The sequence below is a fragment of the Canis lupus genome, chromosome 11 (assembly GCF_048164855.1).
Source record: "Canis lupus baileyi chromosome 11, mCanLup2.hap1, whole genome shotgun sequence".
Taxonomy (NCBI): Eukaryota; Metazoa; Chordata; class Mammalia; order Carnivora; family Canidae; genus Canis; species Canis lupus.
The window spans coordinates 63,332,043-63,351,300 of NC_132848.1; the positions used below are offsets into that span (position 1 = coordinate 63,332,043).

Here is a 19,258-nt window from a genome sequence, read left to right on the forward strand (position 1 = left end):
ATAAAACTTACTAAAACTCAGATAAGGAGTAAAAGAAAATAGAAATGGTCCTATGTCTATTAAAGAAATTAAACTCATAATAAAATACCTACCAAAGAGGAAACCACCAGGCACAGATGACTTTACCAATTAATTATGTAAATATTTAAACAAGAATTAATACCCACCATATACAAGCACTTTCAGAAATTACAAAGAATATTTCCCCACTCATCTCATGAGTTTCATATAACACTGATATCAAAACATGACAAAGACATTACAAGAAAAACAAATATCCTTTGTGAACATAAATGAAAAATTCTTAACAACATATTAGCAAAACCAATTTACATAGATAGATAGATAGATAGATAGATAGATAGATAGATAGATAACATTTCCATCCAGGAATGCAAGATTGGTTTAACATTTGAAAATTGTTCAATGTAATTAAAAATGAAAAAAATTACATAATCATCTCATAAGATACAGAAAGAGCAATTAACATAATACCCATTCATTTAAAAATTTTTTTCAAAAAAACATAAACCAAAAACAAAAAAACAAAAAAACATAAACCCTCTTAGCAAAGTAGGAAGATAGGAAGAGAGGGGGAAGGAACTCCCTTAATTTGATAAAAAGAATCTATAAGAAACCTATTGGTGATATCATACTTTTATCTATTCTCATCACTTCTATTCAGTATATACTAGAAGTCCTAGCCAATGTAATAAGGCAAGAAAAAAATACAACACAGGAATGTTAGAAAAGAAGTAAAACCATTATTTGCAGACAATTTGACTGCACAGTAGAAAATCCTATGGACTGTACGAAAGGAGTAGAAATAATAAATGAATTTAGCAAGGTTACATGATAAAGACTAATATACCAAAAGCAATTTAGTTTCAATATAGTACTGACAAATAATTAGAAAATAATTGTTTAAATCCTTTTTAAAATATCATCTAAAAAAGCACTGAATATCTAGAAATAAATCATTTAGAAAGTGTACAAGGCACAGAAAGGTTTAACAGAGAGAAATAAAAGAAGTAAAGAAATAGGGAGATATACTGTGCTCACAAGTTAGAAGACAAGATATTTTTTAAAAAGCCATTCTGTATAAATGGATCCATAGATTCGATGCCATTCCAACCAAAATTCCAGCAGGCTTTTGAAAATTTTATAAACCAAATCCAGAAGTTCTACAGGCACAGAATTACCAAAACACGTGGAAAAGAATAACAAATTTGGAGTAATTTTATTACATGATTTCACACTTTATCATAAAGTTATAGTTTGATATTAAAGAAAGAATAGACAAACAGATCAATAGAAAAATGCAGAGATTCCATAAATCAACCCATACCTATATGGTCAATTGACTTCAACTTTTGTTAAAAAGGAAAGTCTGATATCTGGTGCTAGATCAGTTAGATATCCATAAGAAAAACAAAGCCAACTTCAACATCAGCCTCACTCCTTACACAACAATTAATTCAACAAAGGTGGATTGGGATCCCTGGGTGGCGCAGCGGTTTAGCGCCTGCCTTTGGCCCAGGGCGCAATCCTGGAGACCCGGGATCGAATCCCACGTCGGGCTCCTGGTGCATGGAGCCTGCTTCTCTCTCTGCCTCTCTCTCTCTCTCTCTCTCTCCCTGTGACTATCATTAAAAAAAAAAAAAAAACTACAACTTCTAAACAAAGAAAAAAAAAAAACAAAGGTGGATTACAGGCCTAAATGTGAATAGTAGAACTATGTAGTATCAAAAGAAAATATGGACGAATATCTTCATAATCTTTAGATAGGCAAAAATCTTAGGATTTTTGTAAAAAGCATTAACCAATAAAGAATAAACTGACATGTTAGAATTAGGGCAGATCATATTTTCCAAAAATGGTTAGAGCAATATATCCAGTCCCACATGGTCTTCCAAAACATTGCCACTCCCTACTAAGTGGAGTAAATTAACCCTTCCCTGGAACCCCGGTGACTATGTAACTGCTCCAACTCTTAGGGTAAAGCAGAAGTGATTCTATGTAACTTCTGAGGCTAGGTCAGGAAAAATAAACAGCTTCCATTTGACTCTCTTTTTTGAGATGCTCTCACCTTGAGAACCCAGCAACATGAAGAGGTCATAGTATACATTCCTTCCAACAGCTCCATCTAAGGTCTAAGCTGACAGTATCAAGGGCTTGAGTGATCAAGGCTTCAGATGATTTCAGCCTCCAGCTTTTAAGCCACTCCACCTGGCACCAAAAGGAACAGAGACGAGCTATTCCTATTGAGTCCTACCAAAATCATAGATTTGTGAGCAAAATAAATGTTGTCATTATTTTAGGTAAAGAAATTGGGGGGGGGGGTAGTTTGTTAGAGTATCTGGAGCATTATCAAAATAAAAATGATTCTAGATGTCAAAAGACATCATTAAGAAAATGTATAGGCTATCCACATACTAGGAAAAAAATATTTATAATACATGACAAGAACATGTATCCAGCATATATAAAGAATACTTACAAATTAATTTAAAACTAACAGACTTATTTTTTTTATATATACCCAAAAGACACCTCTCAAAATATAAGATATGAAAAAATATATATATAAGATATGGTCAATTAAACATGAAAGGTGCTCAACATCATCTTGAAGTAAAATCATAATTTCACACCTACTAGCATGATTAAAATAAAAAGCACTAGCAATGCCAAACGTTGAACACAATGTGAAGCAAGTAGCATTTCACATATTGCTTGGTACAAGTGTAAAATGGTATAATCACTTTGGAGAACTGTTTAGCTGTTCCTTATAAAGTTAAATAGGGCAGCCCGGGTGGCTCAGCAGTTTAGCACCGTCGAGTCCCATGTCGGGCTCCCTGAATGGAGCCTGCTTCTCCCTCTGCCTGTGTCTCTGCCTCTCTCTCCCTCTCTCTCTCTGTCTCTCTCTCTCTTTCTCTCTCTCTCTCTCTTTCTCTGTGTGTGTGTGTCTCTTGTGGATAAATACATTTATTTTTAATCTTAAAAAAAATAAAGTTAAATATACATCCACCCTATGACCTAGCAACTTCACTACTAGGTATTTACCCAAGAAAAACAAAAACATGCTTCCACAAAAAGACTTGTACAAGAACGTTAATTGCAACTTTATTCATAATAGTAAAAACTAGGAAACAACCCAAATATTCATCTATAGGAGAATAGAAAAAACAAATTGTGGCACATTTGTACAATGGGATATAACTTAACAGTAATAAAGAATGAACTCTTGTACATGCAACCACAATGGATCAATCTTGAAAATATTCTTTTAAGTAAAAGAAGCCTAACACAAAGGATTTGTATTATATTATTCCATTTAGATTAAGTTAAAACTGATCTAAGATGACAAATTCTAAGTGGTTGCCTCTGGAGGACCGGGGAATTGACATGAAGAGAAAGTATAAGAGAAACTTCTGGGATATTTTATACCTTTTTGATTATACAAGCATATGCAATGGTTAGTATTCACTGAACTGAACATTGCTGTGCATTTTACTGACTATATAAATTATATTCAATTAAAAATTACAAAGAGATGTTTCTCTAAACTCTGTAACACACTGGTTCTAACAAAGAAGACTAAGGCATTGCCTGGTCCCCCGCCACCCCCAACTCACCCACAGTAGAGCAGTATACTGGCGCATGGTGGCACTGAGCAGGACACTGGGGAGAGCAGCAAGACACACAACAAATATCCAAGGTCCATCAGCAAGTACAAGTGTGTTTATTCACTGTCTCTCAGAGCATCCCAGGAGTCCTAGTGTAAGTAGGAAATTTTGCAGGGGGACCCAAGGTCATGAATTTTGTAGGTAGGAGTAATGAGCCAGACAAATGTGTGACTTCATTCATACCTGCAGGGTGGCACATCAAGTTACATCAGAAAACTGAAAAGCTTTAAAATTTCACTCCAATGAGATTGCTCATCTCACTGTATTTCCCAAGCCACCACCTTCCCACACCTCACCAACTACCTCTTTATACCCACTGATGAGTTCTGAAACTCATACCCACCATGTCTTGCATGTATACATACTATTATTTTCCAAATGTGTATTTTCCATTTGCTGATTATTCAAATACAGATTAAATTAAAGGCATTACTGAATCCACTAAACCTTCTCAAACAGTAAATGTTAAAAGTAGAACTTCTATTCAGGCTGTCAATTATTTTTTAATACACAATTTTCAGGGTGTTCTTATACTTGAATAAATACTTGGAGTCAGACAGACCTGGATTCAAATTCTGGCTTTACAACTTCCTAACTGTGTGACTTTGGAAAAATTACTTTGTCTCTATGACCTTCAATTTCTCATTTGAAGAGGTAGAGGTAATGATATTTTCTACCTCATAGGGTCATTGGGGGGATTAAATGATGATATCAAAGCTTTAACACAGTACAGAACACATGTAAGGTTCAGTAAATATCAGCATTCCTCGGCAGCAACTGTAAGGCATACTAAAAATGCCTAGGACTTGAAGTCAAAAGACCTCATTCTGTTCCTAATTCTCCTCTTCTCTCTGTGATTTGAGTGTGTTCCTTTAACTGTCTGGACCTCTATTTCCTTACATGTAAAATGAGAAAGTTGAATCTAGTACTGGTGACTTCTCACCACCACTGAACATCATCTCCTCTAGTGTGGCAGAAGGTGTCCAAGGATGGAAAGGTTATTCTCACCATCAACATAATCCAAATACAACCCAAAGTGCAGCAAAATGTCAAAGAACAGTAGAGCTGGAGTGAGCATAGCTGCCACTTGGGCCAGTGGAGAGACAGAGAGAGTAGAGAGATAATCCAGAACAACACCCAGTAAGCAGGGAACTTGGAGTGTTGAGACAAGAATGGTCTCTCCTCTCAGGACTAGCAAATGAGTTAAAAGATATTTGTTTGTTTTGTAAATCCAAGCAAAGAGGACCTTTGGGATGGGAAAGGAATGGGTCTTTCCAGTGGGTCCATCTCTTTCCATTCCCATTACTGCCACCTCAGTCAGCCCTTCAGTCTGTGCCTCAGGCAACCCTTCCTCCCTTCTATCCTAAATAGCGCAAAGGCTATCCTTCCAATGTGTAGCATTGTTATGCTTTCTTCTGCCCAGAGTCCTTCAGGGTACCCATCAGTATTGGACTTAGGCTCTTCCTTCTACCTAGAATGCTTTCTAAATTCTACTGATCCTTGGAGGCCCAGCTCAATTCTTACTGCTTCCAGGGAGCTTTTTCTCATGGGTTCTTCGACAGAATAGAGAATGCTCACTCACCTGAATATTTCAAGAATAACTCCAGCATATGTTCATAAATCTTTATTGGTTCCTCATTTTCTATTGAATTAAAAAAAAGAAATACCTCAGAATGGCACTCAGTATAATCCACAACATGATCCCCATCCAGATTTCCATGCCACTATTCTACCCCTATGTTCAGTCAATCCTGAGAATTTCCTGAACATTACGTTCTCTCCACCTGGTATTCCTGCCCTCTGAGTGTCAACATATGACCCATCCTTTGAGAGTTATTTCAAATGCTGCTGCTTTCTTTTTCTTTCTTTCTTTCTTACTGCTTCACTCTGCTGCTTTCCCTAATTTTATCTTCTTTCTAAGCCCCTTTTCACTTTGTTTTTTACCCTGGGACTCTTAAAATCTCCTTGGCATTTCAGTTAAAGGTGCACTTGGAGAATACTAAGGCCACTGAGGACAGACACTGACCTCTTCATGCGTTGTGATCCCTGGATTAGCACTGTCCATGCATGTTACAAGGTTTAGGAAGCGACACTGGAAGGTCTGTGTCTTGTGACTGTACAAGACCTGCCAGCATCGGGATCCCTGGGTGGCGCAGCGGTTTGGCGCCTGCCTTTGGCCCAGGGCGCGATCCTGGAGACCCGGGATCGAATCCCACATCAGGCTCCCAGTGCATGGAGCCTGCTTCTCCCTCTGCCTATGTCTCTGCCTCTCTCTCTCTCTCTCTGTGACTATCATAAATAAATAAAAATTAAAAAAAAAAAATTTAAAAAAAAAAAAAAAAAAAAAAAGACCTGCCAGCATCAACTGGGAAGTCACACACAATGGCACCTAGAGTCCCTTTCAGTTCTAATCTTCCAGGACCTTGAAAGAGTTCTTTTTCTTTCCTTTTCTTTTTTCTTTTTCTTTTTCTTTTTCTTTTCTTTTTCTTTTTGAGAAGGTTCTAAAAAAAATTCCTGAACTCTTTTTTCTGAATTCCTTTGGCTACTCATCACCCAATTCAGTGTGTTATTGATTGGTGTCGTTGTTATTTATACTTAACTTTTTGCAAAAATGAGATAGTCACACAGCTCAAAAAATTTTTGTAACTAAAAGGTACAAATGGCAACATCTCACCCCCACTCCTATCAGGTGACTGCTCAATTAACCACTTTTATTAGCATTTTGTATCCTTCCAGATTTTCTTTTATGTGAATATAAATGTATGTTCTTCTATTTTATCATGCTGACAGGAGCTTGCATTCATTTGCTTTTACAATTAATTAGGGGGTTAAATTTGCCTTGCCAGCTGCAGTGAAATTGCTGTGTGAGGTGTGAACTCCAAAACTCCTTCATGCCCTACTACACCTAGCTCAAGGCTGGGCACACACAAATGTTTAAATGCTTTTTGGTCATCTGCCCTTCCACAACTTTCTCTGTTCTGCCTGGAGCTGAGAGCACGTGCCCCACTTACGGCTCCAACGTGTTGAAGAAAGGCCTTACACTCTCACTTCCCCTGACACATTTTTAGAGAATGATCTGATTCCCAGAGGTCAGTCCAAGTTTCAATCTGTGGTATACCAAGCCTCTCGCCACCTTTCAATTTGGTGGAAGAGAAAGCATGATAGACCGACAGTCAGGAGACCAGGAGTTAGCTGCAGCTGTGTCCCCAAGTAGCTGTGCAAATCTGATCCAGTCATCTGCCCACTCCAGTCCTCTTTCTTCAAAGGCCCTTCCTTTCAGCATTGACACAGCCCCCCGTCAGGGTCTTCTAGCCTAAGCTCTGCAGACATCATGTGCAGGGGACATGAGGACGTGTTGCACCAACAGTCCATGGGAGGCACCTAGGGCACTTCCTTGGACTGGTCTGGTCCCTGGCTGATACTGGCCATGATGACACTGCCCTTGCTATAGTTATGAGACAGAGTGTGAGCATCTCAGGGCGACAGTTCCCTCCCTGGCACCATAGTTAACTGTCAACACAAGACAAAACTGAGGCTTTCCTGGTAAATCAAGACAGGCCTGACTATGGGCTCCACATTAGTCCAGATATGAACCCCAAGAAGCCTAAGGGCATGTTGGGGGAGGCAAGGCCACCCATCCATGCAACCTTCAAGACCAGCACCCTTGTCACCCGCACCCTCTAAGCAGGTGGCACCAGAATGGGGAACTGTGTGGTTCCCAAGAGCCTCTGATGGGGAATTCCTCTCAATTCCTCTCTGCTCCACTGCCCTCCCCACCTGCCTTCATCTGCCTTTAGGGACAGGAAAGAGCTGACCTGGAAGGGGACCTCCAAGGCCATCTGGACCCCCTCTCAATATACAGATTCAGAAACTGAGTCCAGAGAGAGGAAGTCACTCACCCAGGGCACACAGCTGCCTGAAGGGCACAGTTTTCAATGACAAACCACCCAACAAGTGTCAGAAAAGCCAGCCAGAACTGTCTCCTGCCTTCCGGGGGCCATGTCCGCTCATCCACAGTGAGGCAGGTGTCATACCAAGGCTGTCCTCTCCAAGCAACAGGGTGGGAAAGTGCTTCATAGGATGCAGCCAGGCAGATGCTTCTCATGGTTTCCTGTTCTGGCAGGAACCCCGGGTGGCTGATTTGGTTCTCTACACCAGTGACAAAGGCTGGCTGGTTGCCTGCCTGCCTCTGGGGGTGTAATTTGGTAAAATATATCATGACAGTTATGAACAGGATAGCCAGGGAGGAGAGCAAGGTAATAGGTTTGTCTTTAGCTGACCTGCCTCAAGGGCCTGAATTGAGGCCTGAACTCAGACTGAAAAAGCTATCACGAGGATCCTTGCTCCTTATAGAGCTAGTGATCATAGGGTTTATGGAATTGTCTCCATTTATTGAGTTAGCCTCATTTCCCTCTGCCTGTTTAAATTCCTCTCTTTTTGAAAAGCAGCACAGCCTCTTCCATGGAGCCTTCTCTGATTACAACCCCCCTCAAGGTCTCTATCCTCTGAACCAGGTACCCATTATGTGCCCTGGACCACTCCTTAAAATGCATATATATCCACAATCATATGACCAAAGCTGGGAGTCTTCAAGGGGAGGCTATGGCTCTTTTTCTTTAGTGTCCTCCACAGCCCCTAGCCCCAAACAGAACACACAAAAGGTGCACAATAGCAACTTGTTGGTCAACCCATTCCAGTTCTTTCCACTGAAGGAAAGTGAAATCCACCAGTGTGCCACACCCCAGCAGCTCAGGTCCTTCCACAGAAGAGCATGGTAGCAAGTAGTCTCCAAGGGATGAGGTCCTGGAATCAGTCTTAGAACACATTCTGGTGGGCTCTACAGGCCTCAGGGACCAGACTTGGGGCAGCAGGACCTGTGAGTCCCACCTAACCCCTCCTTCCCACTGTCACAACACAAGCATATATACACACAAATGATGTCCTTGCATTTTCTCTCCCCTGCTACCCCTAAAGTCTCTCTTCACCAAGTCTTCCTCAGTGGATAAATTAGGCCAGGTATGGTTTATCCAGGGGCACATATGGGCTTGAGTAAAAGCCATGCCCCAGTCTACATGCATTACCTGGCACCAAACTCTCCCCCAGGACTTTCTCCAGCTCTAGGAAAAAACCAGGTGAGAGCAGCTCTGTACACCCATTCTGAGAGGGATCAGAGCAAGTAAAACCTGAAATGGAGAAACTGTAGCAGTAAAAGCAAACACCACTGCACCACTGGACCTCACAGAGGCCCCTGTCAACATTTAGAAAGACCCTACCATTTCCAGACCGTTCCGGTCAATAATAATCTGGGGATGACCTTAATGCTTGATTTCCCTTTCCCTGTGATTTGTGGCTTGTGGAGCTCAAGATCCTTGAGTCCAAAACAGTGTTTGTGCTCATTAGGCAAAGTTGCAAGGCCAGGCAGCATTGGCTCTCTTCAGCCTGGCTGAGCCTGGCCCCAGCCTGAGGCAGAGAAAACCTCCTGACAAAAGGTAAGGGGCTCACAGTGACATTAACGCAGCCACATTCCACATGTGTAATATTCCTGAGTAGCAGGTAAGCCCGTAAATCCATTATTTATGACGTGAAACTGCATGCACAGTGTGATGCAGATGTGTTAGCATCACCAAGAGAAACTTCTCAATGTCCCTGTCTTGAGAGGTACAAATTTTACAACTCTGGCAATGCGTCACCAAACATTTCTTACATAGCTACTTCCATATGTGGTTCAAAGTGGTTGGTTATATTTAAACATAGAATTTCCCCTACCTGATTACACTGAACAAATTAAAAATGGCTCCATCATTTGCATCCAAGTTCTGGGTTTCTTACCATCGCCTTCGCTTCCCTATTGCAGCACTGAAATCAGACCTTAACTGTGTTTGTGAAACAAAAACACAGGAGCCCATTTCCATTGCAGAACAGGAAGTCACAGGCAGACACCTGCATTTCTCTTTGTTGGCTGGGGGTGGGGTGAAGAGGGAGGTCAAATAGGGACGTTTCCATGCCCACATCTCAGCTTCAAGTCAGAGATTGGGAGTTCCAATCTCTGTGTGTCTGGAGCACCCATTTGCCTTTTCTAGGCTGTGATATCCTGCTCTTGCAAACAGCTCCACCACCAGCATGCTTCAACACTGGCACAAGTGAAGAACAGATCAAAGGGACTGTAGCAAATATACCAGATTATCACAAGCTTCATTGCCTTGCTGAATTGTGCTGATCTAGAAACAGAATTCGCCACCTTCAGGTGCCATATTCTGTGGAGCTGAAGTTCTAAATTCAAACCTATTTCAGGTGGTTGTGAAGATTCATAGGTGAAAGCAGAAGAATAGGACATACTGTAGCAATGTATTAGCTTTGTGTGTAACTTTTAAAAATTTAGATATAGGACAGGTGGGCTTTCTACTCATATCCTACTCTTCTCATGGCAGTTGGCTGTCTTATTTCCCCCCCACACACCCTCTGCTTTGTTCAGAACCACAATCCCACTGACTCAATGGCTCATCCTTAAACTACGCCAGCCCTCCAGCCTTGTTCTTCTCTTCTTGTTCTGGAGAGAGAAATTGAAGGACCACTCCCCTATCCTGTCCCATTCTCCAGGCCTCACTATAGCCCACCTCCTCTTTGAAGCCTCTCCCAAATCTTCAGCCCTTCACAGACCTATCTTCTCTGCACTCCTGTAATGTTTCCAGCTATGCCACAACCTTGCCTGTGGAAAGACTGCTTTAATCACCTGATGACTTATCCTTTCACCCTTGGAAATCTCCAGGAAAACCCCTCTCTTATGTGTCCATGCATCCCAAACAATGCCTCACAGTCTTAAGTTGAAATCTGATAGTCAGTAAGTACCACTTTTTTGGAGGAAAAGTAGGCAGTTGCAATCAAAATTTTAAATGCATTTTGCCTCTAAGCTAGTATCCCACTTCCAGGCATCTAACCCATAGAAATACTTGCTCATGTACACAGAGACACATGTTTAAATGAGCTCACACATGGAGAGAGTTTATACTGAAACCCTGCCCACAGTAAGCATGCTATTTGGAATTACTGATAGGTGAGATGCCTGGGTAGCTCAGCGGTTGAGCATCTGCCTTTAGCTTAGGGCGTGATCCCGGGATCCAGGATCAAGTCCCACATCAGGCTCCCTGTGAGGAGCCTGCTTCTCCCTCTGCCTGTGTTTGCCTCTCTCTCTCATGAGTAAATAAATAAAATCTTTTTTAAAAATCACTGATAGGGATCCCTGGGTGGCGCAGCGGTTTGGCGCCTGCCTTTGGCCCAGGGCGCGATCCTGGAGACCCGGGATCGAATCCCACATCGGGCTTCCGGTGCATGGAGCCTGCTTCTCCCTCTCCTTCTGCCTATGTCTCTGCCTCTCTCTCTTTCTCTCTCTGTGACTATCATAAATAAATAAAAATTTAAAAAAATAAAAAAATAAAAATAAAAATAAAAATCACTGATAGGTGTTGCTGCTGCTATTGCTAGGAGGTTCTCTGCAAAAATCTGGAAGGAGTACAAATGGCCACAAATAGGAGAATCATTAAATAAAAAGTGGTACACCAGTACAATTCTATACAGATTTTTAAAAGAATGTGGATATATATGTGCTGACATAGTAAAACATCCACATTTTTCCATTTACCTAAAAAAGCAAATTGTAAAACATGGTTTTATTTTCTTAAGTACTAAATTTATAATTGTGCATGCATAGATAGTAAACACATTTGTGGAGTCATCATAGAGTCATTACTAAGAGCATAGCTGCAGAGTCAGACCACCTGGGCATCAATCTGTCTTCATTTCCTACCCACTATGTGATCCCCCCTAAATTATTGGACTTCTCAGTGCCTCAGTGCCCTCATCTGTCAAATGGAGAAAGAAATAACATCTTTCTCATAGGACTAATGTATGGACTAAAGTAAACTAATTAGTTCATACATGTAAAGAGCATGTAGAAGAGTGGCTGGCACATAGAAAGCTCTCAATCAAATTAGTTGCCATCAGTATTATCCTCTGTAAAGAAAAAAAGAGAAGGGATAAACCACCGTTAACAGTGGTTTCCTCCAGAGAAAGAAATTGGAGGAGAGGAAACTTTCTTGTTTTTTACCACAAGCAGTGTAACTTCTATAATATAAAGATGCCACTGATCTGCCAACAGGTTGCAGGTTTGGCTCATCAGGTCAACTGCTATCAGAGGTGATGTGAGATGTCAGGACACAGGGCCACAAGCCACTGCTTCCCCGTTTCTAAATCCTCATTCTAACTCCAACCCAAGCCAGAAAATAAAAAACAAAAGATGTTATTGCCAGCTGCTGCCCCCCCCCTTCCCACACACACACATTCTGCAACCCCACAATGTGCTAAAAAATTAAGAACATCTGTTTGGGGGGAAAAAAGCATCAATTACTATTTTAAACAGGAAGAAAGGGAACAGGAAGTAAATTGGTGACCAATGTATTTTTATTCCTACATCTTGACTGCCGAGGTAGGATCTAGTACCGCTTTAATAATCATCTTCCTGCGGTAGAAGATGGTTCTAAGTACTACTTATTACTGCCTCCACCTTGCCAATCCCCTGCTCTTTCCTGACATCTTCCCAGCCAACCCCAGTCTCCAACATTCTCTATCTCCCCCTCTTAGAGGAGTGCTTTGGCCTCCTGCACCTAGGATATTCTTGTCCTGGTGTCACACATTATGATTTAACATATGCACCTCGTACAGCCAAGAACATTGAAGACAGGAGTCTCTACCTTGGGTTTCATTTGTCTCCACCACTTCTTGGCACAATTCATCCCACTGGCCACACCACAAAATCCAAACCCCAAGGCCTCTTCCTCCTAGCTCCACACTCCTTTTCCAGCCCCATTTCCTATTACTCTTACATGATCCCCTCTCTTTCTGGTGTTGCTTGTTGTCAAGCTGGCCAAGTCCCCATCCCTCAGTTCTACCTTTTGCTTTCCACTTATTTTTTTAAGATTATTTATTTGAGAGAGAGAGAGAGAGAAAGAGCACAAGCAGGAGCGGCAGAGGGGGAGAGACAAAGACAGAGAGAATCTTAAGTGGACTCCATGCTGAGTGCAGACCCCAACACACGGCTCAATCTCACACTATCCACTTCTACTTCCACGGCTGCTGTTCCACTTGTATTCACCATTTTTGTGCTGTCAGCAACTCTTCTCTTGCTCTTTACATACCCACATCTCACCATCCCTTCAGACCAATTTCCACCACATGGTGGTCCCTGACCAGTACATAATGATCTCTTTCCACTCTGCACCCCTCATCTGTGCATGACAACCCAATGCACACAATCTATCCTTGGAATGAGTAGAGCTTGTCTCCTCGACCAGGTGGCAAATTCCTGGAAGGCAGGACACCTGTCAAGGTTCTTTTCCTTTTTTATACTGGGCATGGGAAGAGTGGGGTGGAGGAAAGTTGGGAATTGGGAGAAGGGGAGGTAGGAATCTTCCCCCAAAAAGCTAAAGTGAAGTTTCATTTAGTAGTGAAATCTCTATTGACAGCTTGCTAACTTCTCATGGCAAACTTTTCTTATTTGACTTTGTGTTCATTTTTCTAGCTAAAAAAGGAAAAAAATAAAAAGATTGTTAAAAATTAAATCCAAAACTTTCAGCTCTGATAAGATGAATTTTCTCAAATGCCAATAATTCCACATGGCTTGTCTAAAATTAGAGAGAGAGAAGTGACCAGGATTTTTAATAGATTGGCTTTCATAGTAGATGCAAGATAGTCAAAATCTATTTAAATGACTTTCTCAGGGAACTGGAGCAGCAGGCAATGCATCAGACGCCAGAAGTCCATTTGAATATTATACTAAGGGAAGGGAATTCATTTGGTCAAGATGCTAAAATGAACAGGCAGGGACAGAAATGCCCTGGAGAAGTACTGGGTGTTTCATCTTGAATCCATTTGTAAAATAAACACATTTATTTACCAAGTTTAGTACTTCAACTATTTTCTGGAATCAGTACTTGCACAAATCTAGGCTGGGATTGGCCAACTTGGAATTAAAAAGTGACCAAAACTACAAAATTAATTTGACACTCCTCAATTTCCTTGTTTAGAAACACAAAGCAAATCCTAATCAATTGGAAGTTTATCCAGTATTTCAGTCTACCACTTGGAAATTGTCACAGTGCACTGGCAAACAGCAGCCCTTAGCGCCTCCAGCCCCAATGTACTTGTGATGGTCCAGGCGGCAGTTATTTATGAGCTTACAATGCAAACATACTAACTCCTTTCTTCTGCAGGAAGAACTTGCATTCCCACTGAACACCCACCTACTGCTGTCTTACAGATGGTCCTAACCCTGAGATCTCAAACCTTCTATGGGAAACACAGAGGCGCACATACACACACACACACACACACACACTCACACACCCTGCTCAGGCCCGACTCTACCCAGACACTTTTTAAATTGCTTTTCCAGTAGGATCCCAGGAAAGGGTTCCATTTCACTACCACCCACACATGGCCAGGATATGACTGGTTTGACAATCTATAGCCTCTCTGGTCCTGCAGGGGTCCCCGGGGTAACTCTGGTTAATGACCCCTTGTGGGCTTTGGACTGGGTGTTTGGTATCCTGACTTTCCTGTAGCCAGCAGAAGCAGGAAGACCACACAGTATCAGACATAACATCCCACAAGATGAGGTGTGGCACAACAGACCTACTGTGTTGGCAATTTAGGGCTGGCTGGTGAGGATGTCATTTAATGGCTCAGGAACTCACCAGCCGGTTTCTTTATTGAATGCCTTCCTCCTCACCTCTGAGTAATGGAACTCCTGCAGGCAGGCCTGGCTCTTCCCTGTAGCTCTCAAAGGTTACAGAAGCCCCCTTTCCCCCTTGCAAACTCTTTCAGCAATAGCCTGCCCTGTTCTCCCCCATATTGTCAACAGTTCATAGCTGAAGCCTCAGTGGAATATCCCATCCAATTTCCCATAAAATGGGACATGAAAATAAACACACATATTGTATGTTGGTTTACATTTCCTGCACAGACCCAGCAGGGGCGACAGGAAAGACATTAAGGAAACTATTTCTAAAGCAATGGGCTACATTTTAGCAAGAATACTCTCACTGACCCTAAAAAGAAAGCCATTCAGAAGCCTAAAATCCCATATAATTCTTTGAAAACGTTCTTGAACATTCCCATTTTAATTTCCAAAATCAATACGGCTTGCTAGTGCTCCATGTTCAATGACAACAATTCATATTGATGGGGAGGGAGGTATGAACATTTTTCTATTGAATGGAAAATTTGGTTATTTTGAAGGACATTATTCCAAGAGAGAAAAAGGTCTTAAGTCCACTGCACCTGACAGAGTATTGTTTTGTTCCTAGAAGGCTGGTTTCTCTTGACATCTCTGCCCTCATTAAAAAAGCATATCACGGTTGTCGCCTTTATGTTTTCAGTCATGCAGTTTCAAGACCCAAAACAGAATGTTATCATTTATTTTTCTTCTGAAGAAAGGAATGCTGCTTGCATGCATACCCAACACCAAAAATTCAAGAGAACATTCCTGCCACACCTCTCCAGTTCAAAGCACCTGGCAAGTCTGAGTTGCCAGGAGTTGGTGAGGTGTCTGAACTACAGAATAGTAAAGGCTATTTTCTATCTTTCAAGTAAATTCACTAACTAGATAATAATTACTTGCCATTAGCACATTAATATTATATGTAAGTGGTACTACTAAAGTGCCAGAAAACAGTTTGTCCACAGATAAATGGTCCCTCCTGCAGTCTTGTTCATACTGTTAATCTGCTCAGCAAAGCCTTTCCTCACGGACTGTGCAAACATCAGCACCAGGTGCCATGCCAGGATACCACACACATAGTCCAATGTCACGTTGGGACACTCTAGCCTTACAGAGAAATTTCCTCTTCACTGACTCTTCCTTGAGGACCTGTGCTTTTTCTCATCTCAAAAGGCAAAATTGAAAGATCAAGCTCAGAGCATGGGGCTACAGGGCTAGGGGCACTACTAGCCTGTTTTGGGCCAGGGCTTCAGCCAGAAGGGCTAACAGAACCCCATGATTGGTGTGGCAGATTTCAGGAGGACAGGAATCTCACGATGGGGCCTGGGGCCAAAGCCCTGTGAAAATCAACAGGATGCCTTTGCCAAGAGAGCCCACTCTGCATACCTCCCTTGATTTCATGTTTAGGATCCTGGTTAAATGGCTATTCAGCTCATCACAACTAATTTAATGGATGAAGAAACTCCTAAGAGCTAATAAGTGAAAATTCAGAACATAAGAAGCTAAAATAATCCACATACAAATGACAAGTCTTCGATTGACTATATGCACATCCAGACATTATCATTAACCAAGAAGAGTTAAAATTGACTGAAGTCTTGCCCCTTCTTACAGTTGCATAGGACTACTAATATCTAGCACCATTATTAGAGATGACTGAATTTAACATTATACATACAATAAAATCCATACTCTAAAGATATTAAAATTCAAATCAGACAAATAAATCTTTCTCAGCTCTGATAAGAAATTCAGTAGGGTGACTGGCTCAAAGGTCATGTGACTTCCTACCCTTCACTCAGAGAAGAGTAAAATCACACTTCTGGGGACCCAAGTTGGAGATTGATGTAAAGAATCCCAAGCAGAAGTTTTAAGTTTCCTGATTTTATTTAAAATTAATGCAAAATTTTCAATTTATTTAAAATAAATGTAAATTTTAACTCCATAACGTAATAATAATCTATCAATTTACTTTTCCTCAAAAAAAATTTTGTTTTTAATGGAAGAAGGAGCCAATGCAGTATAGCTAGTCTTTATTGGAAAGAAGAAACTTTGCAGCACATTTTGAATAAGTTAGTGCAAAGGCTCAGTGGGCCAGCTGGTGGAGCACTAGTTTCCAATGGATTCTACAACTAGGGCCTTGCTGGGCCTTGCCTTTGTGGAGCCAGAACCAGATGATTGACAGTATTGTCCTCCTCACAGATGCAGCCCATGATTCACTTGCCAGTGATAGATGGGACTAAATGAGGGTCTTTGCTGGTGTGTGAAGCTGCCTTTGGGAGCTAGCATATTATATGGGTCCAGTCCTTCCATGTAGCCATCCTGACCTCCCTTTCCAGCCTAGTCGCCTGATCTTCATCATCACCTCTAGAAGCCATGGAGTGTACCATGGTGACTCCATTGGGATTGTGGGCCCTGAGGGCCTGCCCAGCCAGCATTCCAATTCCACAAAGTAACCTTGAAGCCATGATGCCCACTACAAACAGCAACACTTCCTCAAAAATTCTTAAATAAATAAATGCTCCAGGAAAATCACCATGTTGATCCTACAGCCCCAAGGTTTACCCAACATACCACCACCTCACCCCACATACCCCGGTTTGAGAAGAAAAGTAACAGTGGAACCAAAGTAGAATTCTGAATCTTGGAAAGAGAAGTGAAAACAATGCTTACCAAATCAGGGGAAGAACAAAGGATACTGATTATATTTTTTTCCACAACCATTTTCCATAGCCACTGATAGAAAATGATTAAAATATTATGCTGGCTTGTCATGAGGTTTCACACTGATGTGGGTTCATCTGGCACATGGAGAGTCTTCTTCCTTGGGGACTATCATAATTTGGTTTAGAAACATGCTCTGAGAACACCTTGAGAACTTCACACATAACAATCAAGCTCCTTGATCCCTTAATACACCTAAATTCTGATGAAGTCATTGAAGGTGTCAGAGCAAGACGTAAAATCCTCAAGAAACTAAGGTCAACTTAGCCTTTCCAGTTCATGTGGAGATGTTAATTCCACTTATCAAAGAAAAGTAGAAAAAGGTACTCATTATGAAAAGCAGAAACTCAAAATGAAGACTCTTATGGGTTGGTCTCGCTGAGTTCCTCTGAATTTATTACCTTAGAAAGTTCAACACGGACCCAAGACTTCCAACCAAGATGGTAGCTAGTGGGAAGTAGCATCTGGGAGCAATCACCAGGGTCCTGGTAGCCTCTTTACTGAGTACAAACTATGCAAACCTCCCAACATGAATGCAGGAGGAATAATCATTTTGTTCCCAAAATGTTCCCAGCTAAGGAAATCATATATGTAAAGACAAGACCATTTAAAATTTTAATATTATTCTTAGATATTGTCACATATTTTGATATGTGACAGCATGAGACCAGGAGGAAAAGACTGAGAAACATGGAAGGAAAGACATAGTAAGGAAGGAGGATCAGGGAGGAGAAGGAACATGAAGGATGCAAAGCCCAGAAGACAGAACAGGAAGTGTAGGAAGTGTCTAGGTGGTGGTAATGGAGAAGAGCAGCCACCAAAATCCTTTCCTTGGGAAGTACACTTTTACCATGTGGAGGAAGATTTTTAATTTATTTTGTCTTTTTCTTACTATTTCAGAACATCTGTGGCTTGGACAGACAAGCTTTTCATTTGAAAAGAGAAACATTTAGTTATGACTTTAAAAGTTAACAAATTTTGGGAAAAAATTAGCATAAGTTTGAAGCTTCAGAAGATGAACCTTAAATTTGATTTGTAGTTCAATCCACCTCCATGAAACAAAACTATAATTATTATATTTCCATAGTCACATCTGCCATGATTTAATTTGGGGAAAGAGACTATAAGTCATGATTATACTAGAGAAAGTTATGGCCAACAGATTTACTGATTAGAATTAGAAGCACTGTTTTCTCTATTTCACCCCAAAGTCAGACATCAAAGTCTGACTTTCACTTGCTCGCTCTCTCACACATACACGTACACACACTTGAGTCTGTGTACACTCCACCTCACCCTCTCACTCCATGTATTCATGCTGATAGAGAATCCCAAAGTATTTTTCACCTGTGCACCACCATCTTTTTTTTTTTTTTTTTCTTAAAATCTTAGAGCCACGCATGTGGCATATCAATTCAGTCCTCATTTGTCAGGTCAAGAATGGGGACAATACGTAGGTTTAATATACAGAGTTTCTGAGTTGTCAGAATTTCAGGACCCAAACAAAAACTAAATTTGGCTTAGGGGTTTTTTTCCATCCAAGTTCCTGGTGAAGGTACAATGAAAGGGCAAAGAGGTAGGTACGCTATGGAGAACAGGTGCAAGAGCTGGAAAATCCTCTGTTCTTGAATAATTGAAAACACACTAGAGATTCTTCTGTTCTATGAACCCTACAATTGGAGAGTAGGCTCCCTGAAAAGGTCTCAGCCCTGCTCAGAGAATTTCAAATTACAAGGGGAGAAATCCCTTGAAAAAAGAGCTCAATGAGCAATCTCCAGGTGTATAAGTTGTAAAGACACCAAAAACATGTAAATCTGCCTGCAGGTCCTGCACCCATCCACTTGAGCCCACTACATGCAAGCACTTGGACACAGAAAATAAAAATGGCCCTGTAGCCCCTTGAAAAACTTTCCTTAATCTTGATGTTACTTTAAAGCCATCATAAATCATACAACCTGCCAATCTTGCCATGTTTTATAAACTGTGGGGAGAGGTAGAGCATTTCTGGCCCAACGATCTCCCAGTAACAAATGCCAGTTCTACTGCTGTGGTATTTCCTCAATACCACTCGACC

The 19,258-nt window shown here is 41.2% G+C and overlaps 1 long non-coding RNA gene and 1 pseudogene across 1 annotated transcript in view; both read right to left on the reverse strand.

Moving 5' to 3' along the window:
- LOC140600290 (uncharacterized) overlaps positions 1-19,258 on the reverse strand; it is a 142,929-nt gene that overhangs the window by 50,715 nt on the left and 72,956 nt on the right. Inside the window, exons 7-9 of the long non-coding RNA XR_012003557.1 lie at positions 5,272-5,331; positions 3,639-3,872; positions 2,090-2,229 (exon numbers count right to left, since the gene is read on the reverse strand). This is a non-coding gene — a long non-coding RNA (uncharacterized lncRNA). The remainder of the gene's footprint in view (positions 1-2,089; positions 2,230-3,638; positions 3,873-5,271; positions 5,332-19,258) is intronic.
- Positions 16,547-16,928, reverse strand: LOC140642313 (cytochrome c oxidase subunit 5B, mitochondrial pseudogene; annotated as a pseudogene).